General features: G+C 42.3%; 1 protein-coding gene across 1 annotated transcript in view; it reads right to left on the bottom strand.

Moving 5' to 3' along the window:
- The window catches only part of LOC110527984 (rap1 GTPase-activating protein 1), a 168,178-nt gene that overhangs the window by 107,577 nt on the left and 38,323 nt on the right, over positions 1-22,278 (bottom strand). Inside the window, exon 2 of the mRNA XM_036983493.1 lies at positions 114-139. The gene's annotated coding sequence lies outside the window, so the exon portion shown is untranslated. The remainder of the gene's footprint in view (positions 1-113; positions 140-22,278) is intronic.

Genomic DNA, 22,278 nt, shown 5'->3' with positions numbered 1-22,278 from the left:
CAATGTTGTGTCCGTCAGTTCACCAACAAACACACTACAGGTTCAACAAACAGCTTGATTTAATTTAGCTCTCAATATTGTCAGCAGTGTGATACACATGTCCATTGTCTTACCTGTTTTATGTCTGTATATTCTCCTCCTGAAAAAGAGGAAAGGATCTTTAAAATGACAAAGAAAATGTAAACATCCTAATTAACACCCTATCCATTTCAGGATTTGAAACAAAATATATATTTTTTTTTACTTGAAACTTGTCATAGTCACTGGCACACTAAACTGCATAGTGCTGTGAATGCCATCTTTCTGCATAAGTAAACTGAATTAAACTTTCAGCTGCATGAGTATGCATCATGAATATCAATTATTCCTAAAGTGGAGCTGTGGAAATGTGCAGGCAGTTCCATTGTGTGGGCTGATGGAAACGCACATGGGCGGTTAACATCACAGGTTAATGCCAGAACAAAGCCACCAGGAAAATACTTACTTTGGGGGCTGGGTGAATTGAGATGTATGGCAACATACACTGAATGTAGAAAATATAAGGAACACCTGCTCTTTCTATGACATAGACTGACCAGGTGAATCCAGGTGAAAGCTATGATCACTTATTGATGTCACTTGTTAAATCTACTTCAATCAAGGGGAAGGGAAGGAGACAGATTAAAGAAGGATTTTTAAGCCTTGAGACAGTTGAGACATGGATTGTGCATTTGTGCCGTTCAGAGGGTGAATGGGCAAGACAAAAGATTTAAGTGCCTTTGAACAGTGAATGGTACTAGGTGCCAGGTGCTTCAACACTGCTGGGTTTCCTCACAAAAGTTTCCTGTGTGTATCGAGAATGGTCCACCACCCTAAGGACATCCAGGCAACGTGACACAACTGTGGAAAGCATTGAGTCAACATGGGCCAACATCCCTGTTGTTAGGCTCTTATTTTTCAGAGTAAATAACTCACGGACACCAGAGAAGCTTTAACCAAATTTAATTATTCCCAAAGGTTCTGTACAGCTGTATTCAGACACCAAAACATTTCTCTCCGTCACAGTTATATACATCCTACTTAAGACACGCCTTCTCTCCAATCCTTACATTGTATGGTTCAACAGAAAGAGGGCAACAGGATACCAAACCCTTATTACTCTCTTAAGGGAATCTGTCCTCACCTGCTGACCTCAACCCCTCCTTCATCTAATCCACAGATGTCCATCTGTCTCCCCTGTATCAACACGGTGCTCTGCTCCCGTCCCCCAACACATTCCAACACATTCCACAGCTATCTGTCTTTCTACAGAGGCCCAGTTTCTTTCTCCTTGGATTCTATGCTTCTTTCCTATTATTTATTTCATATCTCAATGTTCAAAATGATGAATCCAACACCATGGAACTCTTTCGACACCTTGTAGAGTCCATGCCCTGACAAATTGAGACTGTTCTGATGGCAAAAGGGGGTGCAACTTCTTTATGTTTTTTACACTCAGTGTAAATAGTCACACACATAGTATGCACACAAATTTCAACATAATTCATATAGCATGCTAAAAATCTACATATATATATATATAAGCAACACAATATCACACTCAATTTGTGCATATATGTACAAAAAGTATTTCAGCAGATTTTGTGCATTTTTGTGCATTTCTGTGAAAAGACACATTTTTGTGTGACTTCATTCATAGGAAAATATTTTTTTTGGGGGGGAAATTTCAGAACAAATATTTTGAAAGTTATTAGAGCAATACATGATGGGCAATGGTGGTCTACACTGACTTTTTTGTGTGCCACATTTATTTATATAAAATAATGAACGTGTTAAAACCCAATATTGTTTATCAACCAGGTTGTCACCAAAATAATTATGATATAATAGTAGCCTTACATTGTTTTAAAAGAAAAATGCCAATATTGATTTCTATGCTTGTTTTCGCTTAATACTTTGGGATACTGGTGCAATTGTAGTCAGAAAGGCCCTATTTCCGTGTTGGAAACAGTCCGTCTACACGATTTTCTTCATAATGCATTTCATATTTCGTGGAATCTACATTTCACAATTTTCTTCATAATGCATTTAATACAGGGCTCCACTTTTTCGTGTACATTACACCATTCCTTCCATAATGCAATTTATACAAGGCTATGTCGACTTTTATGAGGGTTGCCAGATTGGGAAAATACAGATTTGTATTTTATTTGACGTTATTTGATTGGGGAATGGGGATACATTTTTATGATGGGAAATTATAATACACACCATAATACACATACATGCACACAAACACTTACACACTCACTTTGTTTGTACTCATGTTATGGCCAACTCTTGACTTTTGCATGAATTATTTTTAATAAAATATTTGTTGTTTTCATGTATTCATTATCTTTAACGTATTCATTATCTTTAACGTATTCATTATCTTTAACTGGTTAAATGTGTGTAGTTTTCATTTCAGTAATGATTAACATGGTTAAATAGTCGTTAATAATGCTTACATATCTTGCATTACTCATCTCATATGTATATCATGTTTTTCTATACTATATCTTAGTCTGTTCTGCTCTGACATCGCTCGTCCATATGTTTATAGTCTTAATTGATTCCTACTTAGATTTGTGTGTATTGGGTATGTGTTATGTAATTGTTACGGTGAGTGAATGAGGACCCAAAAGCGAATTAACTTAAACAGAGCTTCTTTAATTACCAAACATAGGTAGGCTCAGACGGACCGGCAGATTCCGACAGGACAAGACAAGGTTACAGCAAACATGACGACAGTCTGGTTCAGGCATGAAACACAACAAACAAGAATCCGACAAGGACAGGAACAAAAACAGAGAGAGATATAGGGGACTAATCAGAGGGAAAAGGGGAACAGGTGGGAGAAGGGGTGACGAGGTAGTCAAGAGGAGACAAGGAACAGCTGGGGGAAAGCGGGGGAGAAAAGGTAACCTAACAACGACCAGCAGAGGGAGACAGGGTGAAGGGAAAGGACAGAGACAAGACACAACATGACAGTACATGACAGTACCCCCCCACTCACCGAGCGCCTCCTGGTGCACTCGAGGAGGAAACCTGGCGGCAACGGAGGAAATCCTCGATCAGCGCACGGTCCAGCACGTCCCGAGAGGGAACCCAACTCCTCTCCTCAGGACCGTACCCCTCCCAATCTACGAGGTACTGGTGACCACGGCCCCGAGGACGCATGTCCAAAATTCTACGGACCCTGTAGATGGGTGCGCCCTCGACAAGGATGGGGGGGGGGGGGGGAAGACGAGCGGGGGCGCGAAGGACGGGCTTGATGCAGGAGACATGGAAGACCGGGTGGACGCGACGAAGGTATCGCGGAAGAAGAAGTCGAACTGCGACAGGATTAATGACCCGAGAAATACGGAACGGACCAATGAACCGCGGGGTCAACTTGCGAGAAGCCGTCTTAAGGGGAAGGTTCTGAGTGGAGAGCCAAACTCTCTGACCGCGACAATATCTAGGACTCTTAGTTCTACGCTTATTAGCAGCCCTCACAGTCTGCGTCCTATAACGGCAAAGTGCAGACCTGACCCTCTTCCAGGTGCGCTCGCAACGTTGGACAAAAGCCTGAGCGGAGGGGACGCTGGACTCGGCGAACTGAGATGAGAACAGCGGAGGCTGGTACCCGAGGCTACTCTGAAAAGGAGATAGCCCGGTCGCAGACGAAGGAAGCGAGTTGTGGGCGTATTCTGCCCAGGGGAGCTGTTCTCACCAAGATGCAGGGTTGCGAAAAGAAAGACTGCGTAAGATGCGACCAATAGTCTGATTGGCCCGTTCTGCTTGACCGTTAGACTGGGGGTGAAAGCCGGAAGAGAGACTGACGGAAGCCCCAATCAAACGGCAAAACTCCCTCCAAAATTGAGACGTGAATTGCGGACCTCTGTCCGAAACGACGTCTGACGGAAGGCCATGAATTCTGAAAACATTCTCGATGATGATTTGTGCCGTCTCTTTAGCAGAAGGAAGCTTAGCAAGGGGAATGAAATGAGCCGCCTTAGAGAACCTATCGACAACCGTAAGAATAACAGTCTTCCCCGCTGACGAAGGCAGTCCGGTGACAAAATCTAAGGCGATGTGAGACCACGGTCGAGAGGGAATGGGAAGCGGCCTGAGACGGCCGGCAGGAGGGGAGTTACCGGACTTAGTCTGCGCGCAGACCGAACAAGCAGCCACGAAACGACGCGTGTCATGCTCCCGGGTGGGCCACCAAAAACGCTGGCGAATGGAAGCAAGCGTACCCCGAACGCCAGGGTGGCCGGCTAACTTGGCAGAGTGAGCCCACTGAAGAACGGCCAGACGAGTAGGAACGGGAACGAAAAGAAGGTTCCTAGGACAAGCGTTGGGCTGGAGAGAAAACACAATATCACACTGGGTGAGGAACGAGCGGCATTCAGTGGGCTCCCCAGAGTAACACGGCGGGTTATTGATTCTGGGCTCCGGAGATTCGAAAGCCCTGGAAGTGGCCGGTGGATCGAGGCGGAGATGGTGAACCTGTTCTGTGAGGTTGGAGACTTGGGTGGCCAGGGTCTCAACGGCATGTCGTGCAGCAGACACTTCCTGCTCGTGTCTGCCTAGCATCGCTCCCTGGATCCCGACGGCTGAGTGGAGAGGATCCGAAGTCGCTGGGTCCATTCTTGGTCGGATTCTTCTGTTACGGTGAGTGAATGAGGACCCAAAAGCGAATTAACTTAAACAGAGCTTCTTTAATTACCAAACATAGGTAGGCTCAGACGGACCGGCAGATTCCGACAGGACAAGACAAGGTTACAGCAAACATGACGACAGTCTGGTTCAGGCATGAAACACAACAAACAAGAATCCGACAAGGACAGGAACAAAAACAGAGAGAGATATAGGGGACTAATCAGAGGGAAAAGGGGAACAGGTGGGAGAAGGGGTGACGAGGTAGTCAAGAGGAGACAAGGAACAGCTGGGGGAAAGCGGGGGAGAAAAGGTAACCTAACAACGACCAGCAGAGGGAGACAGGGTGAAGGGAAAGGACAGAGACAAGACACAACATGACAGTACATGACAGTAATTTTCTAGATATTACTTGTTAGATATTACTGCACTGTCAGAGCTAGAAGCACAAGCATTTCGCTACACCTGCAATAACATCTGCTAATCACGTGTATGTGACCAATAAAATTAGATTTGAAGTTGTAGAAACATCTCAATGATGATTAATGCAAACAGGATGCACATGAGCTCAATTTCGAGTCTCATAGCAAAGGGTCTGAATAACTATGTAAATACGTTTTTTTATTTTTTTTTTACCTGTTTTCGCTTTGTCATTATGGGGTATTGTGTGTAGATTGATGAGGAGTAACATATATTTAATCCATTTTAGAATAAGGCTGCAAGATCCTGTAGAAAAAGGGAAGGGGTCTAAATACTTTCGAATGCAATGTATAACATGATTGACACGACCATAATAATCATCATGAAACGGCCTTGGAAGTGCCAGAAGTGTAAGCCAACATAATTCATTATTTTACATGAACCTGTTTAACTGCATTGATATTGTAACATTGTATAATGATAGGAGACAGGTGGAGAAATACAAAATACGTTTTTTTATTTCTCTACCCAAAATTGAGTACGTCATGAACATGACGGGGATGAAGCCCAAAACATGTATATGTATAAAATACAGGGCTGTAACCCAAGCAAAGAGTGAGGTGTAAGCCTAAAAAATACACGGGAAGAGACCCATAATAACAATACATGGGACGAGCCACGTAATAACAAGTGCACACTAACAGGGTAACAAGAAAGCCGATACAACAGAGCACAGATACTCACAAGACCAATGAACATGGAACAATATGGACAATGGGGACAAGGACAATGGGGAACAGAGGGCACATATATACACATACTAGGGGGAATGGGAACCAGGTGTGCATAATGAGACAAGACAGTCCGGGGTTGGTGGTAAATATCTAGTTCAGTGACACCTAGAAGGCCGGTGACGTAGACCTCCGGAGCTGTTGAACGGAATGAGAAGCAGTACCATGGGAATGTGTGACAGATATGGCTTAAGCATTTCGGTGACAACCTGGTTGATTTTTTTATAATTATTATTATTTTTTTAATTTCACCTTTATTTAACCAGGTAGGCTAGTTGAGAACAAGTTCTCATTTACAACTGCGACCTGGCCAAGATAAAGAATAGCAGTGTGAACAGACAACAACACAGAGTTACACATGGCGTAAACAATTAACAAGTCAATAACACAGTAGAAAAAAAAAGAAAAAAAAGAGTCTATATACATTGGATGCAAAAGGCATGAGGAGGTAGGCGAATAATTACAATTTTGCAGATTAACACTGGAGTGATAAATGATCAGATTGTCATGTACAGGTAGAGATACTGGTGTGCAAATGAGCAGAAAAGTAAATAAATATAAACAGTATGGGGATGAGGTAGGTAAATTGGGTGGGCTATTTACCGATAGACTATGTACAGCTGCAGCGATCGGTTAGCTGCTCAGATAGCAGATGTTTGAAGTTGGTGAGGGAGATAAAAGTCTCCAACTTAAGCGATTTTTGCAATTCGTTCCAGTCACAGGCAGCAGAGAACTGGAACGAAAGGCGGCCAAATTAGGTGTTGGCTTTAGGGATGATCAGTGAGATACACCTGCTGGAGCGCGTGCTACGGGCGGTTGTTGCCATCGTGATCAGTGAACTGAGATAAGGCGGAGCTTTACCTAGCATGGACTTGTAGATGACCTGGAGCCAGTGGGTCTGGTGACGAATATGTAGCGACGGCCAGCCGGCTAGAGCAAACAGGTCAAATATTAACAAAGGGAGATAAGTGTTTCCAGTTTCAGAGATTTTTGTAGTTCGTTCCAGTCTGGAAGGAGAGGCGGCCAAAGAAAGAATTGGTTTTGGGGGTGATCAGAGAGATATACCTGCTGGAGTGCGTGCTACAGGTGGGTGATGCTATGGTGACCAGCGAGCTGAGATAAGGCGGGACTTTACCTAGCAGGGTCTTGTAGATGACAGGGAGCCAGTGGGTTTGGCGACGAGTATGAAGCGAGGGCCAGCCAACGAGAGCGTACAGGTCGCAATGGTGGGTAGTATATGGGCTTTGGTGACAAAACGGATTGCACTGTGATAGACTGTATCCAATTTGTTGAGTAGGGTATTGGAGGCTATTTTGTAATGACATTGCCGAAGTCGAGGATTGGTAGGATGGTCAGTTTTACAAGGGTATGTTTGGCAGCATGAGTGAAGGATGCTTTATTTGCGAAATAGGAAGACAATTCTAAATGTAACTTTGGATTAGAGATGTTTGATGTGGGTCTGGAAGGAGAGTTTACAGTCTAACCAGACACCTAAGTATTTGTAGTTGTCCACGTATTGTAAGTCAGAGCCGTCCAGAGTAGTGATGTTGGACAGGCGGGCAGGTGCAGGCAGCGATCAGTTGAAGAGCATGCATTTAGTTTGACTTGTATTTAAGAGCAATTGGAAGCCGCGGAAGGAGAGTTGTATGGCATTGAAGCTTGCCTCGAGGGTCCAAAGAAGGGCCAGAAGTATACAGAATGGTGTCGTCTGCGTAGAGGTGGATCAGAGACTCACCAGCAGCAGGAGCGACATCAATGATGTATACAGAGAAGAGAGTCGGTCCAAGAATTGAACCCTGTGGCACTCCCATAGAGACTGCCAGAAGTCCGGACAGCAGACCATCCGATTTGACACACTGAACTCTATCAGAGAAGTAGTTGGTGAACCAGGCGAGGCAATCATTTGAGAAACCAAGGCTGTCGAGTCTGCCGATGAGGATGTGGTGATTGACAGAGTCGAAAGCCTTCGCCAGATCAATGAATACGGCTGCACAGTAATGTTTCTTATCGATGGCGGTTAAGATATCGTTTAGGACCTTGAGTGTGGCTGAGGTGCACCCAATACCAGCTCTGAAGCCAGATTGCATAGCAGAGAAGGTATGGTGAGATTCGAAATGGTCGGTAATCTGTTTGTTGACTTGGCTTTCGAAGACCTTAGAAAGGCAGGGTAGGATAGATATAGGTCTGTAGCAGTTTGGGTCAAGAGTGTGTCCCCCCTTTGAAGAGGGGGATGATCACAGCTGCTTTCCAATCTTTGGGAATCTCAGACGACATGAAAGAGAGGTTGAACAGGCTAGTAATAGGGGTGGCAACAATTTCGGCAGATAATTTTAGAAAGAAAGGGTCCAGATTGTCTAGCCCGGCTGATTTGTAGGGGTCAAGATTTTGCAGCTTTTTCAGAACATCAGCTGACTGGATTTGGGAGAAGGAGAAATGGGGAAGGCTTGGGCGAGTTGCAGTGTGGGGTGCAGTGCTGTTGACCGGGGTAGGAGTAGCCAGGTGGAAAGCATGGCCAGCCGTAGAAAAATGCTGTAAATATTTGCTGCAGAGATGAGTTTATTGAATCTGACGATGCTGTATTTAGCTCAGACAGTCAAGTGTTGAACAAGTAATAAACAAAGTACTCTGACAAGTATCATTATGACTGTACCAGTATCACCAGTTATCCTGTAATCTGTCAGCCACCATGTCTAATTAGTGGGAAATACAGTAGGTAATTAGTTAGTTTGTTATCAAGATGGAGGCCTGGGCAGGCTACACTCATTAACTCATTGGTAATGAGGAGCTGGAGGGAGAGACCAAGGACAACAATACTCAAACATATTTATTTATATCTATCACGCCCTGGCCATAGAGAGGTTTTTATTCTCTATTTTGGTTAGGCCAGGGTGGGACTAGGGTGGGCATTCTAGTTTCTTTATTTCTATGTTGGTGTGGTTCCCAATCAGAGGCAGCTGTCTACCGTTGTCTTTAATTGGGGATCATATATAAGTTGTCCTTTTTCGTTAGGGTTTTGTGGGTAGTTGTTTTCTGTTTAGTGTCTGCACCTGACAGGACTGTTTCGGTTTTCCCTCTTTGTTATTTTGTTCGAGTGTTTTGAGTATTACATTTATCATGAACACTTACCACGCTGCGTTTTGGTCCACTCCTTCATACGACGATCGTTACAATATCATAGTTTTTAAATGAATACCTCCTACATATCCTGCTTTCCAGGTGGAACTAGAATGTCAATAGCCATGGGGCAAATTGTATTGTAAAAATATAGAGAAATACTGATACAGAAGTAATAGAAAAAGTACCACTGACCTTTCACAAATCAATATTTTTTAAGGTATAACGACGCAACATGCATGTAGATGACATACTATCAATGCAGTGATACGGTGATATCTCTGCAACCTTGATTACGATGAGAGGCTTCATAGACACGGTACCAGTCCAACGGTACCACGGTACTACTCATTCAAGGGTTTTTCTTTATTTTCACAATTTTCTACAATGTAGAATAATAGTGAAGACATCAAAACTATAAAATAACACATAGCCACCCTTTGTCTTGATCACAGTTTTGCACACTCTTGGCATTCTCTCAACCAGCTTCATGAGGTAGTCACCTGGAATGCATTTCAATTAACAGGTGTGCCTTGTTAAAACTTAATTTGTGGAATTTCTTTCCTTATTAATGTGTTTGAGCCAATCAGTTGTGTTGTGATAAGGTAGGGGTGGTATACAGAGGACAGCCCTATTTGGTGAAAGACCAAGTTCATAATATGCCAATAATAGCTCAAATAAGAAAAGAGATATGACAGTCCATAGTTTCTTTAAGACATGAAGGTCAGTCAATACGGAACATTTCAAGAACTTTGAATGTTTCCTCAAGTGCTTCTGCAAAAACCATCAAGCTCTATGATGAAACTGGCTCTCATAAGGACCGTCACAGGAAAGGAAGACCCAGTTACCTCTGCTGCAGAGGATGAGATCATTAGAGTTACCAGCTCCAATAAATGCTTCATAGAGTTCAAGTAATAGACACTTATCAACAACTGTTCAGAGGAGACAGCGTGAATCAGGCCTTCATGGTCGAATTGCTGCAAAGAAACCACTAGTAAAGGACACCAATAAGATGAAGAGACTTTCTTGAGTAGGTGTGTCCAAACTTTTGACTGGTACAGTACTTTTAGCAACATGAAAGCTTAATAAAATCTGGTCCGAAACACCCCCAGGACAAATATGAAGACTTATTTATTTTTATTTTTGGGGGGGCACGTGTGTACTTAGATATGGTCATTTTCAAGTTTTCATATATTCATAGAATGTTTGGGAGTGATGTAGAGTAAGGCATTTGTGAAAGTTCTACAACAATATAGAGTGGGAAAGCGGCCTTGTGTTTGGATAATTAATAGATACTGCTATAAATAAAACCTAATAAAAACATGTCTTGTCCAGGTCCGGACCATAGCCAATCAGAGCTTCAGTAGGCCTGTATGCAAATATTGCCAACATTCACTTTGAACTAGGTTGTGCTCTGGTACAGGTAACCTGGTACCAGAGCATTTCGTATTATTATGTACGTAAACCCGAGACACTTCATTTAGTATGCTATGTATTAATTTGTGAATGACAATCATGAATTACAATTCTTAGTATATGTTAAACATTTGCAAAACCTACAATATGTTAGAAATTTGTGAAACTTACAATATGTTAAGAATTTGCTAAACCTATGATGTTACGAATTCTAGCTAGGTGGCTAACATTGGCTAGCTGGCGTCTGGGTTAAGGTTAGGGTTAAGTTTAGGAGTAAGGTTAAAAGGGTTAACGTTAAGGGAAGGGTTAGCTAAAAGGTTCAGGGGAAGGGTTAGCTAAAAGGTTCAGGGGAAGGGTTAGCTGACATGCTAAGTAGAAAAGTGCTAATTAGCTAAAATGCTAAAGTTGTCCATGATGAAATTTGAACTCACAACCTTTGAGTTGCTAGACATTCGCGTTATACGCCCAGCCATCCACCCTGACCAACTACCCTACAATTGTTTTTGCCTTAAGCATCTGTCTAACCCCAAAATTGGGATGGCTGGTAGCCTAGTGGTTAGCGTGTTGTGCCAGTAACTGAAAGGTTGCTAGATTGAATCCCCAAGCTGACAAGGTAAAAATATGTTGTTCTGCCCCTGAAAAAGGCAGTTAACCCACTGTTTCTACACCATTATTGTAAATAAGAATTTGTTCTTAACCAATTTGTCTAGTTAAATAAAGGTCAAATAAAATCTAATCATACCAAATGTAAAATATAATTCTAATTTGAGTGTCCTGGATATACATGTACCATGTTACATCTAGTTTATGAGACCAGGCTGTAAAAGCAGCAGGACTTTAGATCATTAGAATGTATTCACCAAAAGCCACAAAATACACCTTAATGGATTTCTTTAAATATGTAAATACCACGGTATGCCTCTTACATTTGGGAACGTTACATTCCTATTGATCAAACAACCATGAAAAGCTGGATGTCAATTAAGGCAGTCCCCCACAACTCTCTGATTCAGAGGGGCTGGATTAAATGCGGAAGACACATTTCAGTTGGACAACTGACTAGGTATCCCCATTTCCCTTTCAGTAGGCTCTCTTCCTCAGTTGCCTATGCACATCAACAAGATCAACAACTAATGATAGCCAGAGCTGGCCGTCAAAATTACATAGATAAACAACGGGGAATAGTAGCCTGCTCGCCATTCTGCCAATGCATTCTTGTCCCAACCCACGTTTTGACAACTGAATAGGAACTTGCCTGCCTGCCCACCCATTTGATTGATGCCAAATACATTTGATTGAAAACTAGGAGATATGCCAACTGTGGTTAACAGTCATTCAAGTCCAGCATAGCTAGCAAGCAAAGTGATTTACTGCATCCATCTATTCTGCCAACAATGCCTTACTCTACATCATATAAATATTTCAACCTCTTATAAAGTTGGTGTGGTAGCATGAACTGGAAATTGTACATTTTTGACTGATATGTTTGTTTCATATCTTCAAAGTAGTTCAAATGCTGTCAGTTCCACTTTAAGCAGACTAACATTCTCTGCTTATCTTCCATCATGATGTTTAATCATATCCAGCCAAATGATGGCAGCAGCAGACAATATGATTTTCCATGATGTACGGTGGCAAGAAAAAGTATGTGAACCCTTTGGAAATATGGATTTCTGCATAAATTGGTCATCAAATTTGATCTGATCTTCATCTAGGTCACAACAATAGACAAACACAGTCTGCTTAAATTAATAACACAAACAATATGTTTTCTTGTCTTTATTGAACACACCGTGTAAACATTCACAGTACAGGGTGGGAAAAGTATGTGAACCCTTGGATTTAATAACTGGTTGACCCTCCTTTGGCAGCAATAACCTCAACCAAACGTTTTCTGTAGTTGCGGATCAGACCTGCACAATGGCCATGAGGAATTTTGGACCAGTCCTCTTTACAAAACGGTTTCTGTTCAGCAATATTCTTGGGATGCCTGGTGTGAATTGCTCTCTTGAGGTTATGCCACAGCATCTCAAATCGGGTTGAGGTCAGGACTCACTCCAGAAGGCGTATTTTCTTCTGTTGTTGATTTACTTGTGTGTTTTGGGTCGTTGTCCTGTTGCATCACCCAACTTCTGTTGAGCTTCAATTGGCGGACAGATAGCCTTACATTCTCCAGCAAAATATCTTGATAAACTTGGGAATTCATTTTTCTGTCAACGATAGCAAGCTGTCCAGGCCCTGAGGCAGCAAAGCAGCTCCAAACCATAATGCTCCCTCTACCGTACTTTACAGTTGGGATGAGGTTATGATGTTGGTGTGCTGGGCCGTTTTTTCCACACAGTGTTGTGTATTCCTTCCTTCCAAACAACTCAACTGTACTTTCATCTGTCCACAGACTATTTAGCCAGTAGCGCTGTGGAACATCCAGGTGCATTTTAGCAAACTTCAGACGTGCAGCAACATTTTTCTATGGACAGCAGTGGCTTCTTACGTGGTGTCCTCCCATGAACACCATTCTTGTTTAGTGTTTTACGTATCGTACACTTGTCAATAGGGATGTTAGCATGTTCCAAGGATTTCTGTAAGTCTTTAGCTGACACTCTAGGATTCTTCTTAACCTCATTGAGCATGCTGCGCTGTGCTCTTTCAGTCATCTTTGCAGGACGGCCACTCCTAGGGAGAGTAGCAACAGTACTGAACTTTATTTATAGACAATTTGTCTTACTGTGGACTTATGAACATCATGGCTTTTAGAGACACTTTTGTAACCCTTTCCAGCTTTATGCAAGTCAACAATTCTTAATCGTAAGTCTTCTGAGATCTCTTTTGCTTGAGTCATGGTTCACATCAGGCAATGCTTCTTGTGAATAGCAAACTCAAATTTTGTGAGTGTTGTTATAAGGCAAGGTAGCTCTAACCAACATCTCCAATCTTGTCTCATTGATTGGGCTCCAGGTTAGCTGACACATGACTGTTTAAATTATGTTTAAATTATGCATTCAATATAGACAAGAAAATACAAGAAAAATAAATAATTTGTGTGTTATTAGTTTAAGCACACAATGTTTGTCTATTGTTGTCACTTTGATGAAGATCAGGTCAAATTTGATGACAGATTTATGCAGAAATCCAGGTAATTCCAAAGGGTTCACAAACTTTTTCTTGGCACTGTAGTTTGAGAAAATGTGTTCGTATCAATAATTGATCTGCCAATGTATCTGCACCTCTGCACACAGTTGTGTCAGCTGCACAGCCAAAGACAGTATAACTATCCCACTTCCTCAGGATGGTAAAATAGCATGGCCGTATTGGATTTATCTCCAAGTGAGAGACAGGAGAAACGGCAGTAAAATACAGGGTTTATAAAGGTTGACAAGGGCTTTTCTTTTGGAAGTCAATACATCAGCAACCCAGAAATACATTGCCAAAGAATACAGAGATAATACCTAATACCCATATAATGTGGTAAAGAAAGCCTTCTTCTTCTTGAATCTATTGATTTTAGTATTTTTTGTTCATGTTATCTGCTAGATGTGCCTGTTACCAAAAGCTCAAACCCATGGAGGCTGTTGTTGTATGGCAAAAGGAAGGCCACAGCAAACTGACCCTCATTTTAGCTGAAGTTCAGAAAATGCAGAGAATAACGAAGAGAAACTGGGAAAAATGCTCAAGCTTCACATTTCAAGAGTGCAGTAGCTAGGCAGCATGTTCACCACCAGGTGTCTTTGTATAATACCATGACACGTTTCACCAAAATAATGTTGACTATAAAACCTCTCGGGCTATAGCACCTACACAGAACCCCTCGGACAACAGAACCCACACACATCCATCTGATGACGATAGCTGTGATCCTCCATCTGCAGCATACAGAGACACCTCTTCAAGCAGAACAGAGAGGAGGATGTTACTGTTATCTCACATTCAGCTTGCTCCACAGAGACTGGGATGAAGTTCTGTGACCAGTGTTCTCCTTACTAATGGTAAATACATCATAGGGCTTGACATTACACATTTAGTCATACATGACATTAGTGTTTTAAACATTATTAAAAATGATCTGGTTTTGGCTTCTCAGACACATGCAATAGTGCTGAGTGATTAGTGTGGTCAGTTTGAGGTCAGTTATAAAGAAATGTATCAAGATTTACTATTATGGTTTCGATTACAATCAATTTGAATACTGTAAAAATACAGAATAAAACAATGAATAAAAGTCCCATGATGGTAGTGACTGCCCGTGACTGCTTATCACGTATTAACCTTCAGTTAATTCACATTACTTTAACAAAACATTTGTTGTGTATAATACAATTGTTTTATTTGACGAATTTGTTATTTAATTCCAAATCATCATCTCATCTCTCTAGAGCTGCTGCCTATGCTGTCAGACAAAATCACTATTTTAGTAGTAAATAAGGCATACTTTTATGACTGCTGAATACCAGATATCAATCACTTAGATCATGTATTTTCAGGTAGAAATACCTCGCGAAGAAACTGCTCTCTATGTATCCCTTTTTGACCACACAATCATCTGTCTCTTACGTAGCAGGCATAAAAGAAACACAGACCGGACAAGTAACCGCGCAATGGATTATGGTAGAACATTGGCCTGTTGGAAACTACAACTCCCTACTACATTGCACAGTTCGGCTGTGATCTGATTTACCTCTTGAGAATATACAGTGCAATGTGCACATTGAGCTCACAGAAAAAAACTGAACAAAATAATTGAACCATGCAAACAATCTTTAATATTCAATTATTAAATTTGAAACTTAAAAGTGAATGGGTAGAACTATCTAAATGTTTCATAACTAGAGCATACGAAATGTTTACACAATCTCAAGAATGGCGAACACTAGAATGGCACCGGAGTGGATGGCTGCCGTTTTACCGGCTCCTCTCCAAATGTGCTATTTTGTTCATTTGTTCACATTGTTTCTAACTTATTTTGTAACTTAATTTGTACATAATGTTGCTGCTACTGTCTCTTATGACCGAAAATAACTTCTGGACATCAGAACAGCGATTACCCACCTCGAACTGTACAAAGAGTTTTCTATAACGAGTCCGACGTGAAGGATATACTGCTTTTTCAGGAACAGGCCCAAATCCCCGTCATTTGGGTGAAGAAAAGACGGATAAAAAGGTCGGGCTGGCTTCTGAGAATTTATAGGCTAGTGAGTAAACCCCCACTACCATCCGTTCTATTGGCCATCGTGCAATCATTGGAAAACAAAATGGATGACATACGATCAAGAGTATCCTACCAACGGGACATTAAAAACTGTAATATTTTATGTTTCTATGAGTCGTGGCTGATCGACAACACGGATAATATAGAGCTAGCGGGATTTTCCATGCATCAGCAGGACAGAGAAGCTACGTCTGGTAAGACGAAGGGCGAGGATGTATGTCTATTTGTCAATAACAGATTGTATGCTGTCACGTCTACTCCCGCTCCCCCTCTCCGGCACTCGACGTCGCTAGTTTACTTATCATTACACACACCTGCCACCATCGTTTCGCGCACCTGTGCCTCATGAGACTCCCATGGACTCCATCACTTCTATGATTACCTCCCCTATATCTGTCACTCCCTTTGGTTCATTCCCCAGGCAGTATTAGTTATGTTTTTCATGTCCAGAAGCTACTCTTGTTGTGTATTATCGAATTTTGCAGGCTATCTCTGCAGTAGATTGCAACTCCGCCCCCTTTGGCAGTTATATCTCGTTGGTAAATGTTGTAGTAGGGGATGGAAATTTCAGGATTTTTGGTGGCCTTCCTAAGCCAGGATTCAGACACGGCATCAGGGTTGGCGTAGTGTACTAAAGCAGTGAATAAAACAAAATTAGGGAGGAGGCTTCTGATGTTAACATGCATGAAACCAAGGCTTTTGCGGTTACACAAGCCAACAAATGAGAGCGCCTGGAGAATGGGAGTGGAGCTGAGGGCTGCAGGGCCTGGGTTAACCTCTACATCAGCAGAGGAACAGAGGACGAGTAGGATAAGGGTACGGCTAACGGCTATAAGAACTGGTCGTCTAGTGTGTTCGGGATAGAGAGTAAAAGGAGCAGATTTCTGGGCGTGGAAGAATAGATTCAAGGCATAATGACATACAGACAAGGGTATGGTAGGATGTGAGTACAGTGGAGGTAAACCTAGGCATTGAGTGACTATGAGAGAGGTTTTGTCCCGAGGCACCAGTTAAGCCAGGTGAGGTCACCGCATGTGTGGGGGGTGGGAAAAAAGGGCTATCTAAGGCATATTGGGCAGGGCTGGGGGCTCTACATTGAAATAAGACAATAAATCTCTAACCAAAACAGCAATAGACCAGGCATGTTGACATTAGGGAGAGGCATGTGTAGCCGAGTGATCATAGGGTCCAATGAGTAGCAATAGCTGAGTCAGGGAGCCGATTCAGTAGTTGCTACTATGCTAGGGGAGCTGGAGACATGCGATTCAGACAGCTAGCGGGCCGGGGCTAGCAGATGGGCCTTCAGCGTCGTCGCAACGGAAGGGCCTGTTGAAACCACTTCGGATGATTACGTCGGCAGACCAATCGTGATGGATCGGCAGGGCTCCGTGTCGGCAGTAAAGGGTCCAGGCCAATTGGCAAAAGAGGTATTGTAGCCCAATAATTAGCTGGTGGCTAGCTCGAGGGCTAGCTCAAGGCTAACTGGTGCTTGCTTCAGGACAGAGACGTTAGCCAGGAGTAGCCACTCAGATTGCAGCTAGCTAGCTGCGATGATTCTGTGTAAAGGTTCAGAGCTTGCGGTAGGAATCTGGAGATGTGGTAGAGAAAAAGCTGTCGTGGGTATGCCGTGGGTTGATATCACGCTGTGCAGACTGGCAGGTATTGACCGAGCTGAGGCTGGCTGGAGTCCGAGTTAACGGTGAAGACTGCTAGCAGTGGCTAACTGACTACTAGCTAGTATCTAGTTAGCTGGCTAGCTTCTAATGGGGGTTCCGGTTCTGAAGTATAAAAATAGCAGATCCGTACCACATTGGGCGAGGCGGGTTGCAGGAGAGTATATTCAGTCCGTAGACGGAAAGTGAGAATATATACGGAATATATGAAGAAAAAAATGTGGAAAACGATATTTACACAGGACAATATGCCTTAGAGAGCCCTTTTGTCCCACCCCCCCCAAGACAAAACACATGTCCGACTGCTATACCATCTTGGAAGCATCTTATTTACATTGACAACCCCCCAATAGTTTTTACACTGCTGCTACTTGATGTTTATTATCTATGCATAGTCACTTTATGCCGACCTACATGTACAAATTACCTCGACTCACCTGTACTCCCGCACATTGACTCGGTACCGGTACCCCCTGTATATAGCCTCGTTGTTGTTATTTTATTGTGTTACTTTTTTTATTTTTTACTTTGTTTATTTGGTAAATATTTTCTTAACTCTTTCTTGAACTGGGTTGTTGGTCAAGTTCTTGTAAGTAAGCATTTCCCGGTAAGGTCTACACTTGTTGTATTCGGAGCATGTGACAAATAAAAAAAAAGTTTGATTTGATTTGAAGTGAATGAGTTTTCCCACAGTGGAATAATTCCACCTGTTCAGTTGAGACATGAATCTAATAATGCTTTGTAAGGAATTTCTGTCTTCTAAGGAATTCAGCCTTCTCTGTGTTGCTCTACACATCCCCCATTCTGTCACACCAGAGGTCAAGTTGTCTTTACATCCTGTAGGTCTGACGATGTTAACTTTTACAGTAATACTATTGGTAAACAACTCAATTTTGTAACCAAACCAGTCATATGCTCATAAAAGGCTCTTAGATTCATTGCTCTTTCTCTTTTGTCCGTAACCTAAACTGGTGAGACACCTACACAGTCTTTGTCCCCTCCTCACCAAGGAGTTTTGGGGCATGGCCTTTCAGGCTATGACTTACAGTGCCTTGCGAAAGTATTCGGCCCCCTTGAACTTTGCAACCTTTTGCCACATTTCAGGCTTCAAACATGAAGATATAAAACTGTATTTTTTTGTGAAGAATCAACAACAAGTGGGACACAATCATGAAGTGGAACGACATTTATTGGATATTTCAAACTTTTTTAACAAATCAAAAACTGAAAAATTGGGCGTGCAAAATTATTCAGCCCCTTTACTTTCAGTGCAGCAAACTCTCTCCAGAGGTTCAGTGAGGATCTCTGAATGATCCAATGTTGACCTAAATGACTAATGATGATAAATACAATCCACCTGTGTGTAATCAAGTCTCCGTATAAATGCACCTGCACTGTGATAGTCTCAGAGGTCCGTTAAAAGCGCAGAGAGCATCATGAAAAAAGATTTCCCAAGCTTTAAACATCCCAAGGAGCACTGTGCAAGCGATAATATTGAAATGGAAGGAGTATCAGACCACTGCAAATCTACCAAGACCTGGCCGTCCCTCTAAACTTTCAGCTCATACAAGGAGAAGACTGATCAGAGATGCAGCCAAGAGGCCCATGATCACTCTGGATGAACTGCAGAGATCTACAGCTGAGGTGGGAGACTCTGTCCATAGGACAACAATCAGTCGTATATTGCACAAATCTGGCCTTTATGGAAGAGTGGCAAGAAGAAAGCCATTTCTTAAAGATATCCATAAAAAGTGTCGTTTAAAGTTTGCCACAAGCCACCTGGGAGACACACCAAACATGTGGAAGAAGGTGCTCTAGTCAGATGAAACCAAAATTGAACTTTTTGGCAACAATGCAAAACGTTATGTTTGGCGTAAAAGCAACACAGCTGAACACACCATCCCCACTGTCAAACATGGTGGTGGCAGCATCATGGTTTGGGCCTGCTTTTCTTGAGCAGGGACAGGGAAGATGGTTAAAATTGATGGGAAGATGGATGGAGCCAAATACAGGACCATTCTGGAAGAAAACCTGATGGAGTCTGCAAAAGACCTGAGACTGGGACGGAGATTTGTCTTCCAACAAGACAATGATCCAAAACATAAAGCAAAATCTACAATGGAATGGTTCAAAAATAAACATATCCAGGTGTTAGAATGGCCAAGTCAAAGTCCAGACCTGAATCCAATCGAGAATCTGTGGAAAGAATTGAAAACTGCTGTTCACAAATGCTCTCCATCCAACCTCACTGAGCTCGAGCTGTTTTGCAAGGAGGAATGGGAAAAAATGTCAGTCTCTCGATGTGCAAAACTGATAGAGACATACCCCAAGCGACTTACAGCTGTAATCGCAGCAAAAGGTGGCGCTACAAAGTATTAACTTAAGGGGGCTGAATAATTTTGCACGCCCAATTTTTCAGTTTTTGATTTGTTAAAAAAGTTTGAAATATCCAATAAATGTTGTTCCACTTCATGATTGTGTCCCACTTGTTGTTGATTCTTCACAAAAAAATACAGTTTTATATCTTTATGTTTGAAGCCTGAAATGTGGCAAAAGGTCGCAAAGTTCAAGGGGGCCGAAAACTTTCGCAAGGCACTGTATATATCTCTCTCTCCCTCTCTGATCAAACCCTTATACATTTTCAACATTTTGCTACGTTACAGCCTGTTTCTAAAATTGATTAAATTGTATTTTTCCCCTCATCAATCTATACAGTATACCCTATAACAACAAAGCAAAACATTTTTTTTGAAATTTTAGCAAATGTGTCAAATGTAAAAATTGAAATTTTAAATTTACATAAGTATTCAGACCCTTTACTCAGTACTTTGTTGAAGCACCTTTAGCAGCGATTACAGCCTAGAGTCTTCTTGGGTGTGATGCTACAAGCTTGGCACATCTGTAATTGGGGAGTTTCTCCCATTCTTCTCTGCAGATCTTCTCAAGCTCTGTCAGGTTGGATGGGGAGCGTCACTACACAACTATTTTCAGGTCTCTCCAGAGATGTTTGATCATGTTGAAGTCCGGGCTCGGGCTGGGCCACTCATGGACATTTAGAGGCTTGACCCGAAGCCACTCCTGCGTTGTCTTGGCTGTGTGCTTAGGGTCGTTGTCCTGTTGGAGGGTGAACCTTTGCCCCAGTCTGAGGTCCTGAGCACTCTGGAGCAGGTTTTCGTCAAGGATCTCTCTTTACTTTGCTCCATTCATCTTTCCCTTAATCCTGACTAGTCTCCCTGTCCCTGCCACTGAAAAACATCCCCCAGCATGATGCTGCCACCACCATGCTTCAGCGAAGGAATGGTGCCTGGTTTTCTCCAAACTTGATGCTTGGCATTCAGGCCAAAGAGGTTAATCTTGATTTCATCAGACCAGAGCATCTTGTTTCTCATGGTCTGAGAGTCTTTAGTAGCCTTTTGGCAAACTCCAAGTGCACCGTCATGTGCCTTTTACTAAGGAGTGGCTTCTGTCTGGCCACTCTACCATAAAGGCCTGATTGGTGGAGTCCAGCAATCAGGACTTTTGGAAGGTTCTAAATTCTCCATAGAGGAACTCTGGAGCTCTATCAGAGTGATCATCGGGTGTTTCTAAACGCATTCCATTTAAAAAATGATGGAGGCCACTGTGATCTTGGGGGCCACTGTAAATAAGGTATTTCTGTTTTTAAATTTAATACATTTGCAAAAAATTCAAAAACACTGTTTTTTTTCTTTGTCATTATGAGGTATTATGTCTAGACTGACGAGGAAAAGCATTTAATCAATTTTAGAATAAGGCTGTAACGTAACAAAATGTGGAAAAGGGAAAGGGGTCTGAATACTTTTCAAATGCACTGTATGCTGCCTTAAACTTTCCCCTATATTATATCTCTTTGTATATCCATGCCTTCAGTTTGATAATGCCTAGGGTTGCAAAGGGTCGGAAACTTTCCGGAAATTTTCAATGGGAAATTAAGCCCGGGAATTTTGGAAATTTGCTTAAATTCATCACAACTGTTAGCTTATAACAGTAAACCTTTTTTTGTGGGATACACATAAGGCACTTCTAGGTCTTGTGTCATATTTTGGTTAAACTATCCCCAATTCAAAGGAATTGCAACCCTTTGCATGTACTGTGCATTCTTCCATCACATGTACTGTTGTGGCCAAAAGTTTTGAGAATGACACAAATATCAATTTCCACAAAGTTTGCTGCTTCAGTGTCTTTAGATATTTTGTCAGATGTTACAATGGAATACTGAAGAATAATTACAAGCATTTCATAAGTGTCAAAGGCTTTTATTGACAATTACATGAAGTTGATGCAAAGAGTCAATATTTGCAGTGTTGACCCTTCTTTTTCAAGACCTCTGCAATCTGCCCTGGCATGCTGTCAATGAACTTCTGGGCCACATCCTGACTGATGGCAGACCATTCTTGCATAATCAATGCTTGGAGTTTGTCAGAATGTGTGGGATTTTGTTTGTCCACCCGCCTCTTGAGGATTGGCCACAAGTTCTCAATGGGATTAAGGTCTGGGGAGTTTCCTGGCCATGGACCCAAAATATCCATGTTTTGTTCCTCAAGCCACTTAGTTATCACCTTTGCCTTATGGCAAGGTGCTCCATCATACTGGAAAAGGCATTGTTCGTCGCTAAACTGTTCCTGGATGGTTGGGAGAAGTTGCTCTCGGAGGATGTGTTGGTACCATTCTTAATTCATGGCTGTGTTCTTAGGAAATTTTGTGAGTGAGCCCACTCCCTTGGCTGAGAAGCAACCACACACATGAATGGTATCAGGATGCTTTACTGTTGGCATGACACAGGACTGATGGTAGCGCTCACCTTGTCTTCTCTGAACAAGCTTTTTTTCCAGATGCCCCAAACAATCGGGAAAGGGGATTCATCAGAGAAAATGACTTTACCCCAGTCCTCAGCAGTCCAATCCCTGTACCTTTTGCAGAATATCAGTCTGTCCCTGATGTTTATCCTGGAGAGAAGTGGCTTCTTTGCTGCCCTTCT

This window comes from Oncorhynchus mykiss, chromosome 7, assembly GCF_013265735.2.
Source record: "Oncorhynchus mykiss isolate Arlee chromosome 7, USDA_OmykA_1.1, whole genome shotgun sequence".
In the NCBI taxonomy this organism is placed as follows: Eukaryota; Metazoa; Chordata; class Actinopteri; order Salmoniformes; family Salmonidae; genus Oncorhynchus; species Oncorhynchus mykiss.
Note: the sequence above shows the minus strand (reverse complement) of the source record. Positions and strands in the feature narration are given on the sequence as shown.